Source organism: Lissotriton vulgaris, chromosome 2_1, assembly GCF_964263255.1.
Source record: "Lissotriton vulgaris chromosome 2_1, aLisVul1.2, whole genome shotgun sequence".
Classification (NCBI taxonomy): Eukaryota; Metazoa; Chordata; class Amphibia; order Caudata; family Salamandridae; genus Lissotriton; species Lissotriton vulgaris.
Window position 1 is genome coordinate 1,245,132,024 of NC_141687.1, and position 26,102 is coordinate 1,245,158,125.

Here is a 26,102-nt window from a genome sequence, read left to right on the forward strand (position 1 = left end):
TGTGGCTCAGGGGTTAGAGGCGGCAGACCCGGAAGCTGAGATCGGCCCTGGACCAGGGTTCAATTCCCCGCCTCGGCGGGTCTTGGGCTAAAAATTCCACGGACTTGATAATTCTCGCTCCGGTGCCTTCTCGACTCACGGGTTCACACTCTGCGACTCTGGGCAATAGCTTGCTTAATCTCCACAACGGCCCCTCGCGGCGGGATGCCTGGCTTTCACCTTGTGGATACCCTGCCGGGGCTATCTCACAGGGGAATACCAGGACGGGTTCCCTAAGCAAGCGCCGGGACACCTACTGCGGGTAGCTGTGCGCTATATAAGCTCAAATACATTTACATTTACAAGTTGGGTTCCAACTATGGCACCGGAGGCCAGAGAGGTCATCTTGAAAGAAAGCACGCTGTCAAATGGTTTGCGCACCTACAGGCGATCAAGGAAGCCCGAATTGCACGTAATGCTGTTTCATCTGATGATGACGAGGAGGAAGAAGACGTGTCAAACCCTTCACTTACACCCAGTACCCCTGTCAGCAGCACACCCCATGTGAGCCACACTAAGAGTGTGGTAGAGAGTGATACACCATTGCGAAAAAGTTCATCAGCGAGCGTAACTGGGTCGAAGATATCATCATCATCCCGTAAATCTTTGGTCCAGGGCAACATTAAAAAGATGTTGTTTACAGAAGCGCAATATGAACGCAACCACCCACTGACGCGTCTGTATAACACTAAGCTGGCTAAAATGCTAGCTCTGGACCTTCTCCCTTTTTCTTTTGTAGAAGGGGTTGGTTTTCTAGAATTAGTGGCAGCGCTCTGCCCTAAATGGAAGGTTCCTAGCCGGTTCTATTTTGCCCGAGTTGCGGTTCCAGCACTACATGAAGATGTTCTGAAGGTGATTGGGGCAGCTTTGCAGAAGAGTGCTGTTCACACTATACATATGACAACAGACATGTGGACCAGTGGCGCAGGCGCTGATTACATGTGCATCACTGCACACTGGGTCTCTTTTTCAGGGGCTAAAGCAAAGCTAAACACAGGTGTTGACACGGACATTGTTTTTAAAGCTGCTCGGAAACATGCAACACTAGCCATGTTTGGTTTGGAGAAACGTCACACAGCAGAAAACATTTTGGATGTCTTTAACACAAAGGTCCTTAACTGGCTGTCCCCACTAAAACGCCAGGTTGGTTATGTTTCCACGGACAATGGCGCCAATATAGTTAAGGCCATGAGGGAGGGTAACTATTTCAGAGTGCCGTGTTTGGCGCACTGTATAAACCTGGTTGTCCAAAAATTCTTGGGTAATAAAGGCAGTGCAGCGTACAGAGTATTGGACACCTGCCGAAAAATGTGCAACCATTTCAGCCATTCTTTTAAGGCCCGGAAGCAGCTGAGGAGCCTGCTATATCAACTTAAAATGCCTGTGAAAGCACTCATCCAGGAGGTGGTAACACGTTGGAACTCGAACTTCTACATGCTTGAGCGTCTGTATGAGCAGTATACGGTACTCGATCAATATTTCCTTACAGAGGGTACAGAGGACCTGAGGATGGGTGCGGCGCAATGGAACATAGTTCAAAGCCTGACACGCATGCTTCGTCCTTTTGAGTTCTTCACGCGTGCAGTCAGCAAGGAGGACTGTAATTTGGGAAAAGCTATCCCATTGTTGTACATGCTGGAGGACCAACTGAAGGAGTTGTGTTCTGTGTTTGAAAAAGATGTAAAAAACCAAGACTCTTTTCTTCTGGCTGAGAATTTATTAGAGCTCCTACAAGGTGATGAACGTCTTAAAAAGATCCACTCAGAAGAGCATTACATTTGTGCTACTATTCTGGATCCATGCTACAAAAAGGCGCTGGCAGGCCAAGCATTCTTTCCTTTTGATGATGAACATGTTCCAAAGTACAAACATTGGCTAGCCTTGTCAGCCAAGAGGTTTGAAAGAGAACGGCTGAAAATTGAAGGAAATGGCAGTACATCAGCAGGCCATCCCCAGTCAAAACAATCCACTTCTGCACCTGTGGCTGTGGCACAAGTGACCTCTCAGCCGTTAAAGACACCGGCAACCGGATCATCTGCACCAGACACAACAGAAACATTGGAGGCTGAAGAGGATTGGCTAGCTCTGCGTGGGTTTGGTTCTCAAAAGGTCAGAGGCACAGCAAGAGCTAAGCAAAGTGGAGGAACCTTGGATGAGGACCTTGAGTCGATGGTGAAGGACTATCTGAATGACTCAACAGAGGTCTATGTTAATTCTGACCCATTGGCGTATTGGCATGGGAAAAAAGAATTGTGGCCACAGCTCACCAACCTGGCTTCAAACTACTTGTCTTGCCCACTCGCAAGCGTGTCTTCTGAACGGGTTTTCAGTGCTGCTGGTGGCATTGTAACTCCCAAACGGAGCCGCCTCTCGCCCAAAAATGTGGAGAGGTTAACAATGATCAAGATGAATCAGCACCTCATACCACCAGATTTCAGAGTACGAGAAAGCGCGCCGGATGAAGTCGAGGTGGCCAGCAACATAGATGAGGGAATTTCTACTCTGTCAGGTGACACTGAGCTCACCCTGCCTGAATTCGCAGAGTATGATGACGAAGCCTTATTCTCAATCCTGGACCGTGATACCGAGCCCTGAAAATGAGACAACGAATCAATAACTTTCTTTTTCGTCCTTATTCACTTTTATTCCTGTGTGTCTGTCTTTCTTTGTTGTACACAGTTAATATATTTCAAACTTTAATCAGATAATCACAAAAACAAGCCCATCAGCAGAACTGTCTTCACTGGTTTGCTAATTGATTTGAAGTTGCCGCAGTCTGCATTCCTCAGGTTCACAAGTTCAGAAGAACATGCTCCTCTATCCTCCTCCTTCAGACTCCTATTTCCATCAAACCAGAGGGCTGGTTTACGCCCAATGAAGAAAGACGCAGCACTTGGGGGGTGTTGTTCTACCTCTTTGCAGGTGAGTTGACGGCTCTGGTACCATTGTTGGGAAGCTCTAATACCGGATAAAAGTGGTTTGGACCAAATCCGAGGCGCAAATTTTTTTGTGTTTTTGCTGACTTGCTTGCCTTTGAGGTGCTCTTAGGGGGGGGCTCCGTCTGTTTGTGGGTGAGTTTCGGGGTCTGGGAGCACTGCTGGGACACTCTAATCTTCTTGATTGCATTTGCTTTTCAGGAAATCCGTGGTGGCAACCCCGACTTATGGCCTAGCTACGCAGCGCGTTTGGACCGAAGGCCGAGAAATATTGCAAGTATGAGATTTTGCTTTTGGCCTGTTTGGGGGTGTTATGCTTCTTGGCGGGTGGGTTGGCGGGTCTTGGGGCATTCATGGGAAGGTCTAATACCGGGTAGAAGTGGTTGGGACAAAATCCAGGCCGATTTTTTTTGTTGCTATTTCTGACATTTTGTTCAATGTAGCGTTTTCGGGGGCCTGTTTGTGGGGCTTCCTGGTGTTTGTGGGTGAGTTTCAGGGTCTGGGAGCACTGCTGGGACACTCTAATCTTGATTGCATTTGCTTTTCAGGAAATCCGTGGAGGCAACCCCGACTTATGGCCAAGCTACGCAGCGCGTTTGGACCGAAGGCCGAGAAATATTGCAAGTATGAGATTTTGCTTTTGGCCTGTTTGGGGGTGTTATGCTTCTTGGCGCGTGGGTTGGCGGGTTTTGGGGCATTCCTGGGAAGGTCTAATACCGGGTAGAAGTGGTTGGGACAAAATCCAGGCCGATTTTTTTTTGCCTATTTCTGACATTTTGCTGAATGTAGCGTTTTCGGGGGCCTGTTTGGGGGGCTTCCTGGTGTTTGTGGGTGGGTTTCGGGGTCTGGGCGCACTGCTGGCTATATATACTTTACTTTGCAAGAGGTTGGAAGCAAATCCATGGTGGCAGAGGGGAGTTAGGGCCTAGCTGCAGAGCGCGCGCGGAGTGATTTGGGAAATTTGGGAAAAACTGACAAAGTCCCCATTTTTGTACTTTTGCTCTTTGGCTGTTTGGGGGTCTTCTACTCGTTTTCTCCTGGGTTGACGGCTCTGGGGCCATTGCTGGGAAGCTCTAATACCGGATAAAAGTGGTTTGGACCAAATCCCAGGCGGAAAATTATTTGTGTTTTTGATGACTTGCTTGCCTTTGAGGTGCTTTTAGGGGGGGTTCCGTCTGTTTGTGGGTGAGTTTCGTGGTCTGGGAGCACTGCTGGGACACTCTAATCTTGATTGCATTTGCTTTTCAGGAAATCCGTGGTGGCAACCCCGACTTATGGCCTAGCTACGCAGCGCGTTTGGACCGAAGGCCGAGAAATATTGCAAGTATGAGATTTTGCTTTTGGCCTGTTTGGGGGTGTTATGCTTCTTGGCGGGTGGGTTGGCAGGTCTTTGGGCATTCCTGGGAAGGTCTAATACTGGGTAGAAGTGGTTGGGACAAAATCCAGGCCGATTTTTTTTCCGCTATTTCTGACATTTTGCTCAATGTAGCATTTTCGGGGGCCTGTTTGGGGGGCTTCCTGGTGTTTGTGGGTGGGTTTCGGGGTCTGGGCGCACTGCTGGCTATATATACTTTACTTTGCAAGAGGTTTGAAGCAAATCCATGGTGGCAGAGGGGAGTTAGGGCCTAGCTGCAGAGCGCGCGCGGAGTGATTTGGGAAATTTGGGAAAAACTGACAAAGTCCCCATTTTTGTACTTTTGCTCTTTGGCTGTTTGGGGGTCTTCTACTCGTTTTCTCCTGGGTTGACGGCGCTGGGGCCATTGCTGGGAAGCTCTAATACCGGATAAAAGTGGTTTGGACCAAATCCCAGGCGGAACTTTTTATGTGTTTTTGATGACTTGCTTGCCTTTGAGGTGCTCTTGGGGGGGGTTCCGTCTGTTTGTGGGTGAGTTTCGGGGTCTGGGAGCACTGCTGGGACACTCTAATCTTGATTGCATTTGCTTTTCAGGAAATCCGTGGTGGCAACCCCGACTTATGGCCAAGCTACGCAGCGCGTTTGGACTGAAGGCCAAGAAATATTGCAAGTATGAGATTTTGCTTTTGGCCTGTTTGGGGGTGTTATGCTTTTTGGCGGGTGGGTTGGCGGGTCTTGGGGCATTCCTGGGAAGGTCTAATACCGGGTAGAAGTGGTTGAGACAAAATCCTGGAGGAAAAGCCTTTTGGCACTTTTTTTAACTTAGGGTTCGTTATGGTTAGCCCTAGCAGCAGGATTGCATGTGTTTCGGGGTGTTCTAGATTTTTGCAACTGAGTTCTGGGGTCTTAGAGCACTCGTGAGAATGTGTAATTTTGGTTGCAAGTCATTTGAAGAAAATCCATGGTGGGAAAGGGGGGATTTGGCATAGTTAAAGAAAGCCTTTGCCACTATTCTTAACTTAGGGTTCGTTAGGGTTAGCAGTATTTCTATTGCATGTGTTTGGGTGGGGGGGTTTTCGAGTCTTGGAGCGATGCTGGCTATGGATACTTTTGCTTGGTTGCTTGCAAGTGGTTTGAATGCAATCCACGGTGGGTAAGGGGTAATTAGTAAGGGGGTACTTCGGCCTACTTTTACTTTCAAAGTAAGTTTTGTCACCAGTTTTCTGCTAGGCCTCGTTTTTTGAGATTTGATTGGGGGTCTTCTACATTTTTGCGACTGGCTTTAGTAAGGGTCTGGGTGGGAGCACTGCTGGGAAGATCTAATTTTGTTCTAAAACACAGTTTACAGTACACCTAGCTTGAGGGGAAAGATCCGCTACATTAATTTGCCCCTACTTATTTATCCTTCAAAAGGTGACTCAGACAGAGTACGCACTTTCAAAAATATTGTACTGTCTACTAGGAAAATCAAAGTGTGACTTTTTGCACTCCACAGCCTACATACCTTATATTTATTTATCAGTGGTGTTGTAATATTATATCACTTCCTGTTTTTCGTTGAATAATTACAGGCCGGGTTTCAGTCTCTGCAATGGGGAAAAAAGGATGGAGTCAGGCTTCACATTAGCGAGCCACAATTCAGCATCAGGCAGGCAGTGGACAGGGTGTCTTCTGGTGAACAACATCGATGGACGAAGCGTCGGCTGCAATGGAGGAGTGCCGCTAATAAGAGGATTTTTTTCTGCAGGCAACTTACTTACCACTTTCAACAGGACAACTACAACAACATAGATACAGTATCCCTTGCCTTTTTCTCTGACTGTGACTGCATTTCTTGGATCTCTCTCTGCTTCTAAATTGATCCCTTAACACATCACTTAATCCACTCCACTATCACATCTGCACCACACATAGTCATTTGTAAGTGCTCCTACGTAATTCGCAAGTCGCAGCACGCCCCAGCCCGTAGAGGACTGGGATGGCCCCAATGATGAAGCATGTCACCAAGGGGCAACCCTGGTGAGTGAGGGGACACCTAGAAAAAGAGCAATTTCTCCTTTTCTATCTACTATACCTTCCAGACCAACCCCATTGAGTGTTGTTGTGAATGGATTTATAGTGACCAGCAAGGCTCTCAGGTATCTGGCTACAGAGACCTTATGTTGAATATAGTTATCAATAATTCCACACACGCCCTGTACTGTCGCATTCTTTCTTCCACAGTTGTCGAAAGTACTACTTACTTTTCACTGACATGCATGCAGTAGTGCATGCACTTTCAAAGATTGATGGATAGGTTTGTACCCAAAGAATTGTTTATGTTCAATTGTTTGTCTATGCTGTGCTTTTTTTACAGGGTGTCTTCTGGTGACCAACATCGATGGACGAAGCGTCGGCTGCAATGGAGGAGTGCCGCTAATAAGAGGATTTTTTTTCTGCAGGCAACTTACTTACCACTTTCAACAGGACAACTACAACAACATAGATACAGTATCCCTTGCCTTTTTCTCTGACTGTGACTGCATTTCTTGGATCTCTCTCTGCTTCTAAATTGATCCCTTAACACATCACTTAGTCCACTCCACTATCACATCTGCACCACACATACTCATTTGTAAGTGCTCCTACGTAATTCGCAAGTCGCAGCACGCCCCAGCCCGTAGAGGACTGGGATGGCCCCAATGATGAAGCATGTCACCAAGGGGCAACCCTGGTGAGTGAGGGGACACCTAGAAAAAAAGCAATTTCTCCTTTTCTATCTACTATACCTTCCAGACCAACCCCATTGAGTGTTGTGAATGGATTTATAGTGACCAGCAAGGCTCTCAGGTATCTGGCTACAGAGACCTTATGTTGAATATAGTTATCAATATTTCCACACACGCCCTGTACTGTCGCATTCTTTCTTCCACAGTTGTCGAAAGTACTACTTACTTTTCACTGACATGCATGCAGTAGTGCATGCACTTTCAAAGATTGATGGATAGGTTTGTACCCAAAGATTTGTTTATGTTCACAATTGTTTGTCCATGCTGTGCTATTTTTTCTTGTCTCCCAAAACCTTTCCCAAAAACCCCCGTACCCATCCATTTTTCAGACCCTAACCCTCTTCCCCCGGGCTGTGTGGTTTTGATTGATGTGTGACTAAATTACAGCAATAAATCCACACACTTGCTGGGGAGGATAAGGTGATAGCAACAGGCTGGTGAAGAAATCCGAGGATATATTCTTACTCTGCTTGACAAAGACCCATGGCTAATGTCAAAGAACTTCAACCGAATTAGTACTTATACTTTACCATTTGTTAGGCTACAATGTGGCACTGTTCTAGTGTACTTCTGTCACCTGCTATATTCTCTATTGTACCGTTGAATTGCTCAGGAGGACAAACCAGATTTAATTTTCTTTTTTTTCATAAGCATGCAACTGCCACTGTGTCACACCACTAGTACCACCGCTATGAGGAAATTTTATCCGACCAAGATTGCCAACCTTATTCGCTGTTTCCCGTGGAGCCAGCCCTGGGTCTAGCCCTACTTTCAAACACAAATTACAGGTAAGATAAGCGTTTGGTGGTTTGGGGGTATAATGGAGTATTAGGAGGAGAGACGAGAGACTGACGGTAGTACTACTAAAGTCCTAGGACTCTTGAATTCACTTCACTTACTCGGTGAGAGGCACTTAGTGTTGAAAACATTTGGGCATTTACACTTAAAGGAAGAAAATGGAACTAAACTTTCAGGAAAACAAAGTCACTGTTAAACCTCCACCCACCAGGCAAGCTGTAAAAAACAGGTATGCTCAGATAAAGTTTGAAAAAGTATATTTATATCCCTAACAAAATAATCTCCCGCAAGACCCTCCCTAACCCCAACGATTGTCCTTCAAGAGTCCCCAAAAACCCAACTCCCAATTCCCACCCCCCAAAAGTCTCTAAAAAAGGGGCAAGGGACACTATGGGTGGATGCTGTCTACTTTGTGGGCCAGGGCATCATGCTCCTGGCGGAGCAAGGCGTGCTCTACGCGGAGCCCCTCCAACACGTTTGAAAAGTGGTGGAGCTCCTGCTGAAGGCGGGACACCATCAGGGTACTGCGGCGCAGGCGTGCCTTCACTGCCTTGCAGGTGCAACGGCTGTGAGAGGAAGCTGTTGTCCTTGCTGCTCGGCGGTGGCGTTTGGCTTTGGCAGCCCGGCTTAGTCTGGGTGGACCACTGTGCTGGGTGGCAGCCCGCGGGGGCACGGAGGCCGAGGCAGACGACGTTGTTGTGGTCGACTGCACACTTTCTTCGTCCTCCAGGGCCACCAGCCGCCGATATTCGCCACAGTGGCATCGATCCTCCGTTGCCGGGCCGCTCTAGCCAGCTCCTTCCTCCTTGTTCGTTTGGAAGGAGCATCTATATGAAGAAAGAAAGACATAGTCTGTAACCAATGCTCTTTAAGATTAACTCAATCATTCAGCAGAAATTTGTGTTGCAGTACAACTAGCAACTTGCAAGCGCATTACATAACTATTGAGGCCAGTATCTATCTAACCTCACACTTCTTCATCCTTGCTCTAACATTAGTGGGAGTTTAAGGAACAAATTCTACGAGCACTATGGACTTCCATTGGAGTCGACTATGAAAGTACACCAGTCTTATTCTTCTTCTTGTCTCTTGTTTAGGAAAATTGGTACGTTATCTTCTGCAAGCCGGCATAATGCCAGCGCAGTAAACTTGCACCCGAGAAAAAGAGACGCACGCCATGATGAGCGACCTAGACTTGCGTTGCGTTACTGTACCCGTCCAGTACATGCAGGTGGTGAAGCTCTTACTTTTCTATTACGGGTGGCACTGAGAATACTCTGTTACAAGGGCTACTGCTTAATTAATTTAACTTTCACCCTACAGTTCAAATGAGTACTAGAAATGGAAAATTGAAGAAGATAAATAATCTGATTATCTATCACTTCACATGGGATGTTTTTGCTTATATATGGGATGACTTTAGGTGCTTTGCTTTTTATTGAGTGACCAGTGATACATCCACACATGAATGACTGAGTACTACTAAACTTATTAAGAGAGGTAGGGAGTGGCCACCGTAATAACCGGATCTATGCTGTGCTTGCAATACAAACTACTGCTACTATTGATGGTAGTATTTGGACAAAATTAAAACTTCTTTTCCTTGCCTTTCCTACACTGGAACGGACGTGCAGGTGCAGTGTTACATGCTCTTCAAAGTTACACTTAGTTCATCCACTGACCGTCTACTCTCTCTAGATCATGGGTACTCACAAACTTTCTCTCAGGGGCTAAATTTACAGTGTAGTTTGTGGCCGAGGGCCGCACTGGTGGGGGCGGAGTCAGAAGGGGCGGGGCTAAAGCAAAACAAAAACTTGTGACCATGAGGTTGCACACAGGTCCCTGCAGCAGATGCCTTCATCCACTGAGCCACCAGACCCAGCATTTACATACATCTCTCTCACTCATGCTCTCCCTCCTGCCCTCCCTCTCCATCTCTCTCTTCCTCCTGCCCTCCCTCTCCCTCCCCCTCTGTCATCTCACTGTGTGTGTGTCTGTCTGTGTCAGCCTTCAGCCCGGGCTGAGACAGCTTCCTCAACGCGCACACACAGACAGCCACACCAAAGTACTTAACAGGTCTTTAAAAGACCATTAACATATTATTGAGGCTTTGTTTGTTGTAGCGCCCCTGCATCTCCACCCTGACAATCACTGCTTGCCCGGCCCCACAGAGCAGAGGCTTTGTTCTATTTCACCTCTTTGTGGCCCTGCATCTCCACTCTGCTCTGTGGGGGCCGGGGGAGCAGTGATTGTCTGCAAGGTCTGCACACCGCCAAGGAAGGCTTGCCGGGCCGCCACCGGCACGTGGGCCGTACTATGAGTACCCCTGCTCTAGATACACATATGCTATCTAAGAGTCAGATAGTAGCATGATCCAGGTATATGGACACATACAGTTTCTGTGTCACCCACCCAGGCTGTTGTCCTTCCACCAATCATTGCTTCATCATTCACCCAGCCATGCATCTCATATTCTTTCCTTCCCAGCCACGTCTTCAATCTCAATAAGTAAGGAATATATAAGAGCTTACCTCTGCCCGCCACCACCACCGTCTGAACTCTCACAGCCGGCACTGGAACCGCAGCATCCTCCCCTGAGGAATTGCCCTCCGCCTCCGTGTCGTGCACCACCACCTCCGCGTTGGCCCCGCCACCAGATGTTCCACCTACAAAGTACATTTAAGAATGTTAGAATAAACCACTCACTAGTATTTGGTCTAGGAATGAAGACATGTGAAAACAATGTAATGCAGCACTTTTTGGCACAACTGATGAAGGCTGGCTTTTTAACACGCACCATTTTTTTCCACACAGACAGAAGATGGACTTCTAACAACAAGATCAAGTTGAAACAAGGTGAGAGCTCGGCTCGACCACAAGAAATGTCTTCAATTAATCGTCAGCACTAACCACTTTTACATTCTCAGTTAAACGTTTCGTTTTTTTATTATGACTTCATTTTAATAAATGTGTTTACTTTTAATAAAGCTTTTAAACTTAGAGAGACTCTGTGTTTTTTGGTCCAGAGTGACTAGAGTGACTGAGCGAAAGGTTTTGCAATTTTTGCAAGCATGAGTCCGTGCCTCTGACACTTCTTGACTCTGACTCCGTACTCTTCAGCTACGTTGGATAATAATCATCATTGGGGATCAATGATCGATGAATTCGGGAGGTAAATGACTGTGCCACACTATGTAGTCAGTCAGTAACGACATTGGGGGTTCAAAGTCTGTTATCACAGAGGTATGTGGAAACTCTAACAGCGCCTATTATAATTGATAAGCAATGCACTATTTATTGTCCATAGTTCTGTTTCTGCAGAAGAATTTTCCGCGCCACTGTAGTGGTATGGATTGTCCTCCTATCCAAACCAAAAGGTAGTATCTTATTCTTTCTTGGTGGTCATTAACATTTTATAGTTGGGAATTTTCAAAGCAGATAGAACACTTCAAAAGACATTATGGACAATCCCAGAGGACTGCACTAAGTTGATAGAGCTATTGCTGACTAGAATGGGAGTTTCGCCAACCGTGCAATCTTAGTTAGCTACACAGACAGACTAATAAGAATAATCTAGTAATACCACAGGGAGTCATAGTAGAGGCAGGATAAGAATTTAGATACAGTCTACAAGAAGATCAAAGACGATTTTGAAAAAATCAAATGATGAACGCTAGGAAAAATAGGTACTAGTCTAAAATGAAAACTTACTGGGGCCAGCAAAGGAGCCCTCGCCTGCCCGATCCTGGCCCTGTTCAACAGCATCCGCCGCCTGCTGCTCCTGTGTCCTCCCCTGGCCCATGGGGGGAGCTGACGTACAACATGAAAGAAAGAACAGAAAACATGGATGATTGTTGCTTGTCAATGTCAACCAAATCAAACATTTCAAAAGAACAATAACAAAATATTTCTGCGGAATTATATTGATTAGGGTTAGTTTTCATTTATTTGCGGACCTGTGACTTCGAAAGTCACGTAACTCACTAAACAAAGTACTGAAAGGTTCACCTAGGACTGGCAGGCAGCAGTCCGCAGGCAAGATGCAAAGTGACAGACAAACTCCATTGTGATTTCAGTCAGATCAGTGACAACACTAACAGTTGCCTGCTACATTACCAGTCATTTAAATAGTCAAACTATCAATCCACCGCCACTATTTTTCTTATTGTCAGGGGTACAAAGGAAGGGGCAGATTTAAGCCCCTTGCGGCTCTTTTGCTCCGTTCTTGCGTGACTTTTGTGACGCAGCAGCTAAACAAAAAAGGGCGCCATGGTGCGGCGTATAATATTATAACAACGTGACGCATTTGGGAGATGCATCCCGTTATAAAGCCCTGCGCCATCAGGGGGCGTTCCGGCGCAAGGGAGGGCATTCCTGTGCTGGAACACATCCTAAAAGTGGCTGAGGGAAATCTACAAAATTTCAATCAGTCACCTTTAGGACAATAATGCGTCACACAAACCCTGCACCTGCTTGAAGCAGACGTACAGCTTGACCCAACATTGGGGAGATAGGGTACTCCAGAGCATTGCTGGAGCTGCGCCATCGTTGCGACGCAACTCCAGCAGTAAAGCTTCGGTGACGTTTTGGGCCCATGGTGCGCCGCATTGCAAATACGGCGCACCATGTTTGGTGGTGGTAGCGGGCCGCACAATTAATGGCGCATCCCTGCTACTTTGCAGGGATGCGACGGTAATTGCAATTCTGCCCCTTAGGGGCATACTTACTTACGCGTTCTGGCGCATCTCCAGAGATGCGCCAGATCAAATGCGTCACGCAAAACTACCCTTGCGACACGGCAGATGCGCCTCATTTACAATGCGGCGCGCCCTGGTGCAAGGGTAGGCACTTGCGTGACGCATCTCGTCACGTAAGAGCGGCGCATCGCTGGAGTCACGTCGCCAACGCAATGCAACTCCAGTAATGCTCAGGGCCACCCAATACTTAACATGCTGTGTCAGTCCTTACGCCTGCTTCAAGCAGGCATAAGGAATTGAATTGACGTAGCAGCGTCGCAGAAGTGCCTGCGTTAAATCTTGTAGATTTCACGCAGGCAATTTTGCGAGGCGCACAGCCGCCGGACCGCCCACCCTGCGTACTAGGAACGCACCCATTGTGGTGCAGGCCCATGGCTTTATAACGTGACGCATCTCCCTAGATGCGTCATGCTGTAAATGACTCGCAGGGATGCGCCACGTTTACGCCGCTGTTGCGTCATGCAAGGCAACGTAAACGTGGCGCAAGGGGCTTGTAAATGTAATCTGCCCCCTAGTGTCTAGCATTACGCAGTTCTGTAAAGTAGACTCATACATAATAGTTACTCAGGCCAATGAGACCACAAAATAGAAAACAAATAAGCATAGTAGCAACGCCACTGAGAAGGAGAGCAGTGCACCTGAAATGCACAGAAGATTTTGAAATATAATTTAACTACAATGTAATCGTCATCAGCGGCATTATTGGCTTGCTCCATGTAAAAAACAAATATTTGCAATACAACAACACAGAGCAGGAGAAAACATCATAGTAGTGAGTGATGAAATAGCTACTACTACTCACCAAGCCCGGGGATCTCCAAGCCGAGCTGGTCCAGCAGGTCGCGCTCCCGGTCCAGGAGGTCCATCCAGCGATGGGTGACCTGGCTGTAGGTGTGCTGGACCCCGTAGAGGTGGGATATGGCCCAGCACACCTTCTCCCACCGCTTCCGGCGCTCCCGGATGTTGTAGCCGCCGGCCGCGATCCTGCCGCCTCCCGCGATGTTCCTGGGCAGGCGGCGCTGGACGAAGTAGACCAGCGCGCCCACTTCCTCCGGGCTGAAGATCTCCCGTCGCATCACCTGCTCCCCCCTCAATCGACCACATGGTGTCCTGGCACTGGGTCCAGGACTCCTCCTCCCTGCCGCCGCTGCCGCCCTCAAGTGCCTGGGCAGCTTCACGGCGCCTGGCTTCACCATGGTCTGGGCAGGTAAGGTAGGGAGTAGAAAATTAAGAAGGAATAGGATAGGGAAGAAGAAAAGAAAAGAGTTTAAAAAAGTAGTTTAAAAGTAAAGAAAAATAGCAGAAAAGACAAAAATATACAGCTAGGAAAAGAGAGGGATAGATAAGAAGCAAAATCGTTAAAAAAAAAATTGAAAACAAGCAAAGGATGGCAAAGATAGCAAGAGGATTAAACACCATGCCCAGACACAGGAAATGAATGAAAAACAAGATGGCCGGCGCCCGTTCACGAGCGCGAAAGTAAGTTCGCATGAGATTTTCCTCACGATCTCGTGCGAACTTCTACTCGCAATGCGCTTACTGCGCGAGATTATACATAGCGGGCGGAAACGGAAATACGTCACGCAAACAAAATGGCCGCGCCCGTACTCGACCTTGGGGTAAATTCGCGTGTTGCGCTGCAAGCGGCTCGCGAATACTGCAAAAACACTCACGAAACAACAAGCCGCAAAAAAATATAAAGCTCATTTGCACGAATTGGCGGCTTCCGCGGTCGGTTTCGCACGACGCCGCGCCCCGCGAATAGCGCGAAAAAAACGAAAAACGATTTTTGCAAAAGCAAAAGCAATGAGCAGGTGCAAAAGGTCAACCTCATGATTTGTAACGATTCCCTGTAGTGCTTCCAGAATTCGGTTGCCTGCTTGCAACTATTGTGTGACCCTGCTCTGACCTTAACTGTATGCCACAAAGGTCCTGATTTACAGCTAAGGGAGCAGACAAGCAGGTGCCAGGCTGGAACTTCAAATTCAGTGACACATTAATTAGCCCCTAATTCATTATTGTCAGTTGGGGCAGGGCAGGTGTTGTTAATAAACTAACCCCAAATTAATTCATGTCAGTTCAAGCAGGGCAGGTGGGCTTGCTTTTCCCCCCCAACATTGTGAAAATATATTTAAGAATAATATAAGTACAAATATATATTTTTTTAAATAGTTTAGATAATCTCTTGTTCTGATTTAAAACATGCAAACACAACAGGTGATGGACCGAATGCGGATCAATGTCACACACTCATCCCAGTCCAAAGATATGGGCCCAAATCCATGGTTTTTTTGCACTCCACACCACCCTGGGTTAGACAATGGCGATATGCAAATCAGCTCTGACCCTGTGCCCCATGGGAACAGTCCAGTCCGAACTACAAAAGCCATGTCCTTCCCAGAACGGAATCAAGCATCCGAGGACCGGACCGGTTTCGAGGTAACACCTCTCATCAGCCCGGCTAGCTTGACTCCAGTGGTGTGGAGTGCCTGGGACCCACGTCTGGGCATCCCCAGCGCACTTAGGGCGGAATATGCAAACACAACAGGTGATGGACCGAATGCGGATCAATGTCACACACTCATCCCAGTCCAAAGATCTGGGCCCAAATCCATGGTTTTTTTGCACTCCACACCACCCTGGGTTAGACAATGGCGATATGCAAATCAGCTCTGACCCTGTGCCCCATGGGAACAGTCCAGTCCGAACTACAAAAGCCATGTCCTTCCCAGAACGGAATCAAGCATCCGAGGACCGGACCGGTTTCGAGGTAACACCTCTCATCAGCCCGGCTAGCTTGACTCCAGTGGTGTGGAGTGCCTGGGACCCACGTCTGGGCATCCCCAGCACACTTAGGGCGGAATATGCAAACACAACATGTGATGGACCGAATGCGGATCAATGTCACACACTCATCCCAGTCCAAAGATCTGGGCCCAAATCCATGGTTTTTTTGCACTCCACACCACCCTGGGTTAGACAATGGCGATATGCAAATCAGCTCTGACCCTGTGCCCCATGGGAACAGTCCAGTCCGAACTACAAAAGCCATGTCCTTCCCAGAACGGAATCAAGTATCCGAGGACCGGACCGGTTTCGAGGTAACACCTCTCATCAGCCCGGCTAGCTTGACTCCAGTGGTGTGGAGTGCCTGGGACCCACGTCTGGGCATCCCCAGCGCACTTAGGGCGGAATATGCAAACACAACAGGTGATGGACCGAATGCGGATCAATGTCACACACTCATCCCAGTCCAAAGATCTGGGCCCAAATCCATGGTTTTTTTGCACTCCACACCACCCTGGGTTAGACAATGGCGATATGCAAATCAGCTCTGACCCTGTGCCCCATGGGAACAGTCCAGTCCGAACTACAAAAGCCATGTCCTTCCCAGAACGGAATCAAGCATCCGAGGACCGGACCGGTTTCGAGGTAACACCTCTCATCAGCCCGGCTAGCTTGACTCCAGTGGTGTGGAGTGCCTGGGACCCACGTCTGGGCATCCCCAGCGCACTTAGGGCGGAATATGCAAACACAACAGGTGATGGACCGAATGCGGATCAATGTCACACACTCATCCCAGTCCAAAGATCTGGGCCCAAATCCATGGTTTTTTTGCACTCCACACCACCCTGGGTTAGACAATGGCGATATGCAAATCAGCTCTGACCCTGTGCCCCATGGGAACAGTCCAGTCCGAACTACAAAAGCCATGTCCTTCCCAGAACGGAATCAAGCATCCGAGGACCGGACCGGTTTCGAGGTAACACCTCTCATCAGCCCGGCTAGCTTGACTCCAGTGGTGTGGAGTGCCTGGGACCCACGTCTGGGCATCCCCAGCGCACTTAGGGCGGAATATGCAAACACAACAGGTGATGGACCGAATGCGGATCAATGTCACACACTCATCCCAGTCCAAAGATCTGGGCCCAAATCCATGGTTTTTTTGCACTCCACACCACCCTGGGTTAGACAATGGCGATATGCAAATCAGCTCTGACCCTGTGCCCCATGGGAACAGTCCAGTCCGATCTACAAAAGCCATGTCCTTCCCAGAACGGAATCAAGCATCCGAGGACCGGACCGGTTTCGAGGTAACACCTCTCATCAGCCCGGCTAGCTTGACTCCAGTGGTGTGGAGTGCCTGGGACCCACGTCTGGGCATCCCCAGCGCACTTAGGGCGGAATATGCAAACACAACAGGTGATGGACCGAATGCGGATCAATGTCACACACTCATCCCAGTCCAAAGATCTGGGCCCAAATCCATGGTTTTTTTGCACTCCACACCACCCTGGGTTAGACAATGGCGATATGCAAATCAGCTCTGACCCTGTGCCCCATGGGAACAGTCCAGTCCGAACTACAAAAGCCATGTCCTTCCCAGAACGGAATCAAGCATCCGAGGACCGGACCGGTTTCGAGGTAACACCTCTCATCAGCCCGGCTAGCTTGACTCCAGTGGTGTGGAGTGCCTGGGACCCACGTCTGGGCATCCCCAGCGCACTTAGGGCGGAATATGCAAACACAACAGGTGATGGACCGAATGCGGATCAATGCCACACACTCATCCCAGTCCAAAGATCTGGGCCCAAATCCATGTTTTTTTTGCACTCCACACCACCCTGGGTTAGACAATGGCGATATGCAAATCAGCTCTGACCCTGTGCCCCATGGGAACAGTCCAGTCCGAACTACAAAAGCCATGTCCTTCCCAGAACGGAATCAAGCATCCGAGGACCGGACCGGTTTCGAGGTAACACCTCTCATCAGCCCGGCTAGCTTGACTCCAGTGGTGTGGAGTGCCTGGGACCCACGTCTAGGCATCCCCAGCGCACTTAGGGCGGAATATGCAAACACAACAGGTGATGGACCGAATGCGGATCAATGTCACACACTCATCCCAGTCCAAAGATCTGGGCCCAAATCCATGGTTTTTTTGCACTCCACACCACCCTGGGTTAGACAATGGCGATATGCAAATCAGCTCTGACCCTGTGCCCCATGGGAACAGTCCAGTCCGAACTACAAAAGCCATGTCCTTCCCAGAACGGAATCAAGCATCCGAGGACCGGACCGGTTTCGAGGTAACACCTCTCATCAGCCCGGCTAGCTTGACTCCAGTGGTGTGGAGTGCCTGGGACCCACGTCTGGGCATCCCCAGCGCACTTAGGGCGGAATATGCAAACACAACAGGTGATGGACCGAATGCGGATCAATGTCACACACTCATCCCAGTCCAAAGACCTGGGCCCAAATCCATGGTTTTTTTGCACTCCACACCACCCTGGGTTAGACAATGGCGATATGCAAATCAGCTCTGACCCTGTGCCCCATGGGAACAGTCCAGTCCGAACTACAAAAGCCATGTCCTTCCCAGAACGGAATCAAGCATCCGAGGACCGGACCGGTTTCGAGGTAACACCTCTCATCAGTCCGGCTAGCTTGACTCCAGTGGTGTGGAGTGCCTGGGACCCACGTCTGGGCATCCCCAGCGCACTTAGGGCGGAATATGCAAACACAACAGGTGATGGACCGAATGCGGATCAATGTCACACACTCATCCCAGTCCAAAGATCTGGGCCCAAATCCATGGTTTTTTTGCACTCCACACCACCCTGGGTTAGACAATGGCGATATGCAAATCAGCTCTGACCCTGTGCCCCATGGGAACAGTCCAGTCCGAACTACAAAAGCCAGGTCCTTCCCAGAACGGAATCAAGCATCCGAGGACCGGACCGGTTTCGAGGTAACACCTCTCATCAGCCCGGCTAGCTTGACTCCAGTGGTGTGGAGTGCCTGGGACCCACGTCTGGGCATCCCCAGCGCACTTAGGGCGGAATATGCAAACACAACAGGTGATGGACCGAATGCGGATCAATGTCACACACTCATCCCAGTCCAAAGATCTGGGCCCAAATCCATGGTTTTTTTGCACTCCACACCACCCTGGGTTAGACAATGGCGATATGCAAATCAGCTCTGACCCTGTGCCCCATGGGAACAGTCCAGTCCGAACTACAAAAGCCATGTCCTTCCCAGAACGGAATCAAGCATCCGAGGACCGGACCGGTTTCGAGGTAACACCTCTCATCAGCCCGGCTAGCTTGACTCCAGTGGTGTGGAGTGCCTGGGACCCACGTCTGGGCATCCCCAGCGCACTTAGGGCGGAATATGCAAACACAACAGGTGATGGACCGAATGCGGATCAATGTCACACACTCATCCCAGTCCAAAGATCTGGGCCCAAATCCATGGTTTTTTTGCACTCCACACCACCCTGGGTTAGACAATGGCGATATGCAAATCAGCTCTGACCCTGTGCCCCATGGGAACAGTCCAGTCCGATCTACAAAAGCCATGTCCTTCCCAGAACGGAATCAAGCATCCGAGGACCGGACCGGTTTCGAGGTAACACCTCTCATCAGCCCGGCTAGCTTGACTCCAGTGGTGTGGAGTGCCTGGGACCCACGTCTGGGCATCCCCAGCGCACTTAGGGCGGAATATGCAAACACAACAGGTGATGGACCGAATGCGGATCAATGTCACACACTCATCCCAGTCCAAAGATCTGGGCCCAAATCCATGGTTTTTTTGCACTCCACACCACCCTGGGTTAGACAATGGCGATATGCAAATCAGCTCTGACCCTGTGCCCCATGGGAACAGTCCAGTCCGAACTACAAAAGCCATGTCCTTCCCAGAACGGAATCAAGCATCCGAGGACCGGACCGGTTTCGAGGTAACACCTCTCATCAGCCCGGCTAGCTTGACTCCAGTGGTGTGGAGTGCCTGGGACCCACGTCTGGGCATCCCCAGCGCACTTAGGGCGGAATATGCAAACACAACAGGTGATGGACCGAATGCGGATCAATGCCACACACTCATCCCAGTCCAAAGATCTGGGCCCAAATCCATGGTTTTTTTGCACTCCACACCACCCTGGGTTAGACAATGGCGATATGCAAATCAGCTCTGACCCTGTGCCCCATGGGAACAGTCCAGTCCGAACTACAAAAGCCATGTCCTTCCCAGAACGGAATCAAGCATCCGAGGACCGGACCGGTTTCGAGGTAACACCTCTCATCAGCCCGGCTAGCTTGACTCCAGTGGTGTGGAGTGCCTGGGACCCACGTCTAGGCATCCCCAGCGCACTTAGGGCGGAATATGCAAACACAACAGGTGATGGACCGAATGCGGATCAATGTCACACACTCATCCCAGTCCAAAGATCTGGGCCCAAATCCATGGTTTTTTTGCACTCCACACCACCCTGGGTTAGACAATGGCGATATGCAAATCAGCTCTGACCCTGTGCCCCATGGGAACAGTCCAGTCCGAACTACAAAAGCCATGTCCTTCCCAGAACGGAATCAAGCATCCGAGGACCGGACCGGTTTCGAGGTAACACCTCTCATCAGCCCGGCTAGCTTGACTCCAGTGGTGTGGAGTGCCTGGGACCCACGTCTGGGCATCCCCAGCGCACTTAGGGCGGAATATGCAAACACAACAGGTGATGGACCGAATGCGGATCAATGTCACACACTCATCCCAGTCCAAAGATCTGGGCCCAAATCCATGGTTTTTTTGCACTCCACACCACCCTGGGTTAGACAATGGCGATATGCAAATCAGCTCTGACCCTGTGCCCCATGGGAACAGTCCAGTCCGAACTACAAAAGCCATGTCCTTCCCAGAACGGAATCAAGCATCCGAGGACCGGACCGGTTTCGAGGTAACACCTCTCATCAGTCCGGCTAGCTTGACTCCAGTGGTGTGGAGTGCCTGGGACCCACGTCTGGGCGTCCCCAGCGCACTTAGGGCGGAATATGCAAACACAACAGGTGATGGACCGAATGCGGATCAATGTCACACACTCATCCCAGTCCAAAGATCTGGGCCCAAATCCATGGTTTTTTTGCACTCCACACCACCCTGGGTTAGACAATGGCGATATGCAAATCAGCTCTGACCCTGTGCCCCATGGGAACAGTCCAGTCCGAACTACAAAAGCCATGTCCTTCCCAGAACGGAATCAAGCATCCGAGGACCGGACCGGTTTCGAGGTAACACCTCTCATCAGCCCGGCTAGCTTGACTCCAGTGGTGTGGAGTGCCTGGGACCCACGTCTGGGCATCCCCAGCGCACTTAGGGCGGAATATGCAAACACAACAGGTGATGGACCGAATGCGGATCAATGTCACACACTCATCCCAGTCCAAAGATCTGGGCCCAAATCCATTTTTTTTTTGCACTCCACACCACCCTGGGTTAGACAATGGCGATATGCAAATCAGCTCTGACCCTGTGCCCCATGGGAACAGTCCAGTCCGAACTACAAAAGCCATGTCCTTCCCAGAACGGAATCAAGCATCCGAGGACCGGACGGGTTTCGAGGTAACACCTCTCATCAGCCCGGCTAGCTTGACTCCAGTGGTGTGGAGTGCCTGGGACACACGTCTGGGCATCCCCAGCGCACTTAGGGCGGAATATGCAAACACAACAGGTGATGGACCGAATGCGGATCAATGTCACACACTCATCCCAGTCCAAAGATCTGGGCCCAAATCCATGGTTTTTTTGCACTCCACACCACCCTGGGTTAGACAATTGCGCTATGCAAATCAGCTCTGACCCTGTGCCCCATGGGAACAGTCCAGTCCGAACTACAAAAGCCATGTCCTTCCCAGAACGGAATCAAGCATCCGAGGACCGGACCGGTTTCGAGGTAACACCTCTCATCAGCCCGGCTAGCTTGACTCCAGTGGTGTGGAGTGCCTGGGACCCACGTCTGGGCATCCCCAGCGCACTTAGGGCGGAATATGCAAACAAAACAGGTGATGGACCGAATGCGGATCAATGTCACACACTCATCCCAGTCCAAAGATCTGGGCCCAAATCCATGTTTTTTTTGCACTCCACACCACCCTGGGTTAGACAATGGCGATATGCAAATCAGCTCTGACCCTGTTTCCCATGGGAACAGTCCAGTCCGAACTACAAAAGCCATGTCCTTCCCAGAACGGAATCAAGCATCCGAGGACCGGACCGGTTTCGAGGTAACATCTCTCATCAGCCCGGCTAGCTTGACTCCAGTGGTGTGGAGTGCCTGGGACCCACGTCTGGGCATCCCCAGCGCACTTAGGGCGGAATATGCAAACACAACAGGTGATGGACCGAATGCGGATCAATGTCACACACTCATCCCAGTCCAAAGATCTGGGCCCAAATCCATGGTTTTTTTGCACTCCACACCACCCTGGGTTAGACAATGGCGATATGCAAATCAGCTCTGACCCTGTGCCCCATGGGAACAGTCCAGTCGGAACTACAAAAGCCATGTCCTTCCCAGAACGGAATCAAGCATCCGAGGACCGGACCAGTTTCGAGGTAACACCTCTCATCAGCCCGGCTAGCTTGACTCCAGTGGTGTGGAGTGCCTGGGACCCACGTCTGGGCATCCCCAGCGCACTTAGGGCGGAATATGCAAACACAACAGGTGATGGACCGAATGCGGATCAATGTCACACACTCATCCCAGTCCAAAGATCTGGGCCCAAATCCATGGTTTTTTTGCACTCCACACCACCCTGGGTTAGACAATGGCGATATGCAAATCAGCTCTGACCCTGTGCCCCATGGGAACAGTCCTGTCCGAACTACAAAAGTCATGTCCTTCCCAGAACGGAAACAAGCATCCGAGGACCGGACCGGTTTCGAGGTAACACCTCTCATCAGCCCGGCTAGCTTGACTCCAGTGGTGTGGAGTGCCTGGTACCCACGTCTGGGCATCCCCAGTGCACTTAGGGCGGAATATGCAAACACAACAGGTGATGGACCGAATGCGGATCAATGTCACACACTCATCCCAGTCCAAAGATCTGGGCCCAAATCCATGGTTTTTTTGCACTCCACACCACCCTGGGTTAGACAATGGCGATATGCAAATCAGCTCTGACCCTGTGCCCCATGGGAACAGTCCAGTCCGAACTACAACAGCCATGTCCTTCCCAGAACGGAATCAAGCATCCGAGGACCGGACCGGTTTCGAGGTAACACTTCTCATCAGCCCGGCTAGCTTGACTCCAGTGGTGTGGAGTGCCTGGGACCCACGTCTGGGCATCCCCAGCGCACTTAGGGCGGAATATGCAAACACAACAGGTGATGGACCGAATGCGGATCAATGTCACACACTCATCCCAGTCCAAAGATCTGGGCCCAAATCCATGGTTTTTTTGCACTCCACACCACCCTGGATTAGACAATGGCGATATGCAAATCAGCTCTGACCCTGTGCCCCATGGGGACAGTCCAGTCCGAACTACAAAAGCCATGTCCTTCCCAGAACGGAATCAAGCATCCGAGGACCGGACCGGTTTTGAGGTAACACCTCTCATCAGCCCGGCTAGCTTGACTCCAGTGGTGTGGAGTGCCTGGGACCCACGTCTGGGCATCCCCAGCGCACTTAGGGCGGAATATGCAAACACAACAGGTGATGGACCGAATGCGGATCAATGTCACACACTCATCCCAGTCCAAAGATCTGGGCCCAAATCCATGGTTTTTTTGCACTCCACACCACCCTGGGTTAGACAATGGCGATATGCAAATCAGCTCTGACCCTGTGCCCCATGGGAACAGTCCAGTCCGAACTACAAAAGCCATGTCCTTCCCAGAACGGAATCAAGCATCCAAGGACCGGACCGGTATCGAGGTAACACCTCTCATCAGCCCGGCTAGCTTGACTCCAGTGGTGTGGAGTGCCTGGGACCCACGTCTGGGCATCCCCAGCGCACTTAGGGCGGAATATGCAAACACAACAGGTGATGGACCGAATGCGGATCAATGTCACACACTCATCCCAGTCCAAAGATCTGGGCCCAAATCCATGTTTTTTTTGCACTCCACACCACCCTGGGTTAGACAATGGCGATATGCAAATCAGCTCTGACCCTGTGCCCCATGGGAACAGTCCAGTCCGAACTACAAAAGCCATGTCCTTCCCAGAACGGAATCAAGCATCCGAGGACCGGACCGGTTTCGAGGTAACACCTCTCATCAGCCCGGCTAGCTTGACTACAGTGGTGTGGAGTGCCTGGGACCCACGTCTGGGCATCCCCAGCGCACTTAGGGCGGAATATGCAAACACAACAGGTGATGGACCGAATGCGGATCAATGTCACACACTCATCCCAGTCCAAAGATCTGGGCCCAAATCCATGGTTTTTTTGCACTCCACACCACCCTGGGTTAGACAATGGCGATATGCAAATCAGCTCTGACCCTGTGCCCCATGGGAACAGTCCAGTCCGAACTACAAAAGCCATGTCCTTCCCAGAACGGAATCAAGCATCCGAGGACCGGACCGGTTTCGAGGTAACACCTCTCATCAGCCCGGCTAGCTTGACTCCAGTGGTGTGGAGTGCCTGGGACCCACGTCTGGGCATCCCCAGCGCACTTAGGGCGGAATATGCAAACACAACAGGTGATGGACCGAATGCGGATCAATGTCACACACTCATCCCAGTCCAAAGATCTGGGCCCAAATCCATGGTTTTTTTGCACTCCACACCACCCTGGGTTAGACAATGGCGATATGCAAATCAGCTCTGACCCTGTGCCCCATGGGAACAGTCCAGTCCGAACTACAAAAGCCATGTCCTTCCCAGAACGGAATCAAGCATCCGAGGACCGGACCGGTTTCGAGGAAACACCTCTCATCAGCCCGGCTAGCTTGACTCCAGTGGTGTGGAGTGCCTGGGACCCACGTCTGGGCATCCCCAGCGCACTTAGGGCGGAATATGCAAACACAACAGGTGATGGACCGAATGCGGATCAATGTCACACACTCATCCCAGTCCAAAGATCTGGGCCCAAATCCATGTTTTTTTTGCACTCCACACCACCCTGGGTTAGACAATGGCGATATGCAAATCAGCTCTGACCCTATGCCCCATGGTCGCCAGTAGGTATATATAGTTAGGATTTTTTCTCTATGGGATTTTTGAAAATTCTATGTCTAATAACTTTGGCGTTTGTGGACGGAATTGGCTGAAATTTTCAGGAAAATGGAACATTTTGTTTCTGAGCAGCGCCAGTAGGTAATATATATATATATATATATATATATATATATATATATATATCCAAGATATTCTCCTCCAGCAGAAGAAGAAGAGACCACAGGCGGGGACGTTTTGGAGGCATTTATTCGGAGCACAAAAACGGCAAATGCATTTCGGCATACACAAACAGCCTTCTTCAGTGCCTTGTGGTGTTCACAGGATGCGCAACACATTTCGCGGCTTCAAATACCCAGCTGCACCCTGTTGCGTGGTTGGTAGCTCCGCCCCCATGGTGAGTCAAATATGTGGCAAGTTCACTAACGCCTACATGTCCCAGAATGCCAAGTTCAGGTAAGTTGCGGATGTTGGGGGAGGAAAAGGCATCACGAAGTTCAACATCCTCAATGTCAGTGTGCCTCCCAAAGTTCATACCTCCTCGGGTCCCCATGTCCGCATAACCCTCCAATCCTCCGGGCAAAATGAAGGCGGGGGCATCGGGAATGGATTCCACGTAGCCCGCCGCCCAGCTCCTCCCGAGATTGAAGGTGGGGTGCAGCGCAAATCCAGTACCCTGGAAACCAGCAGACCGTTGAAACAGAAGCCAACAACACCGCACCCACTTTGCAATGCGGGGGTCTCTGACGCATGAATGTTGGCGTTCACGCTGAAAATATCCAAGATATTCTCCTCCAGCAGAAGAAGAAGAGACCACAGGCGGGGACGTTTTGGAGGCATTTATTCGGAGCACAAAAACGGCAAATGCATTTCGGCATACACAAACAGCCTTCTTCAGTGCCTTGAGGTGTTCACAGGATGCGCAACACATTTCGCGGCTTCAAATACCCAGCTGCACCCTGTTGCGTGGTTGGTAGCTCCGCCCCCATGGTGAGTCAAATATGTGGCAAGTTCAATAACGCCTACATGTCCCAGAATGCCAAGTTCAGGTAAGTTGGGGATGTTGGGGGAGGAAAAGGCATCACGAAGTTCAACATCCTCAATGTCATATATATATATATATTACCTACTGGCGGTCGCCAGTAGGTATATATAGTTAGGATTTTTTCTCTATGGGATTTTTAAAAATTCTATGTCTAATAACTTTGGCGTTTGTGGACGGAATTGGCTGAAATTTTCAGGAAAATGGAACATTTTGTTTCTGAGCAGCCCCTGACAATTTGGGGGGGTTTCATCAAGGGGGGGCCGAGAAAAAAGGGGGGCCCCAAAACGCGTTTTTCCCATGTTAATTTCCATAGGGCGGTTGGCCTCACTTTTAGCTCGAACGGCTGAATGGATTTGCACGAAACTTGGCAAAATTGTAGGGACTGTTAGCCCGATGTGCCTTTGCTAGGTCTCAATATATGTGCTCCAGTGGATTTTAAGTAATT